The 1,555-nt window shown below is 46.3% G+C and overlaps 1 pseudogene across 1 annotated transcript; it reads left to right on the plus strand.

The window, feature by feature from the left end:
- Positions 1–241: 241 nt before the first annotated feature.
- LOC308263318 (cofilin-2-like) lies at positions 242–1,043 on the plus strand (annotated as a pseudogene). The gene is made up of 2 exons: positions 242–632; positions 944–1,043. The product of its transcript is annotated as a cofilin-2-like (transcript).
- Positions 1,044–1,555: the final 512 nt, after the last annotated feature.

Genomic DNA, 1,555 nt, shown 5'->3' on the forward strand with positions numbered 1-1,555 from the left:
TTAACAGGTTCTTTTCAGGCCTCAGGCCCAGACCTTGAACTCAGAACCTCCAAGGGGCCACGTGTGAGGGACGCAGGAAGGGCCTGCCGGAGGTGGGTCAGGAGTGTAGCAGCTCTGGTCCCAATCCAGGCGAAGCGATGGAAGGAGTGTTCACAAGAGTAAATGAGGGCTCCCGGCTGTGCGCTGCCCGCCTGCGCCTCCAGAGCCGCCGCGCCTGGGCCGGAGCCGAGCCGCGGGCACCATGGCATCTGGAGTTACAGTGAATGATGAAGTCATCAACGCTTTTAATGATATGAAAGTAAGGAAATCTTCCACACAAGAGGAGAGCAAAAAAAGAAAGAAAGTAGTTCTCTTCTGCTTAAGCGATGACAAAGACAAGTCATTGTAGAGCACATCTTGGTGGGTGACATTGGTGATACTGTAGAGGACCCTACACATCTTTGGTGAAGTTGCTACCGCTGAATGATTGCCAATATGCTTTGTACGCTGCCACATACAAAACAAAAGAGGATAAGAAAGAAGACCTGGTATTTACGTTCTGGGCTTCTGAAAGTGCACCCTTAAAAAGCAAGATGCTACATGCTAGCTCCAAATATGCCGGTAAAAAGAAATTTACAGCCGGGCATGGTGGTGTGCGCTTGTAATCCCAGCGCTTGGGAGGCTGAGACAGGAGGATCACACAGGTTCAGAGCCAGCTTCAGCTACTTAGTGAGGCTCTCAGCAACTTAGTGAGATCCTGTTCCCAAATTAAAAATATAAAATAGGTCTGGGAGTGTAGCTCAGAGGTAGAAAAGCCCCTGGGTTCCACCCTCAATACCACCAAAAAGAAGAAGAAGAAGGAGAAGGAGAAGGAGAAGGAGAAGAAGAAGAGAAAGAGAAGAAGAAGAAGGAGGAGGAGGAGGAGGAGGAGGAGGAGGAGGAGGAGGAGAAACAACTTATATGTATTAAATATGAGTGGCAAATAAATGGCTTGAATGCGTTCAACACTTGGAGGAAAATCGGGAGGCAATGTAGTAGTTTCACTTGAAGGAAAACCATTATAAAATGACAGTGAAGTGCCATCTGGCTCTTAAGGGGTTTTCATTTCTCCAGCTCAGTCCTTTGGAATAGCATTAGGTTTTCTTTTTTCCCTTTCCACTGGGCCCTTCCAACACAATGAATGAAGGAGATGTCATTCATTGAAGCAGCCTGTTAGTGATTGCCATTAGGCTGTTTAATACGGTTGCTTTTATGTAGACCCCAAGGAATACCTTCCTGTCTTAGAAGCCAAAACAACTAGTTCTGTGCCTCCTTTGCAGCACGTACTGCAGTGAATGTGCTTGTCGATGTGAATAGCTTAGAATACTGCAAAGGGAATAAGCTAACGGAATGCCTTGAAGTGTTAGCCACTGGTCAGATGGTAAAGATTTTTCGGTATTGTTTGTAGTTGCACTCGACTGTAGTCCTGTGAAGCGCTGGAGCATTCATACACCTCACCTGCCTTGGCAAGCCTATTTTTATGACATGGTAGCACGGATATAACACTATGCATTAAAAGCACTTTTTTGTAATGAAT

This window comes from Muscardinus avellanarius, assembly GCF_963383645.1.
Source record: "Muscardinus avellanarius genome assembly, chromosome: 5".
NCBI classification, from domain to species: Eukaryota; Metazoa; Chordata; class Mammalia; order Rodentia; family Gliridae; genus Muscardinus; species Muscardinus avellanarius.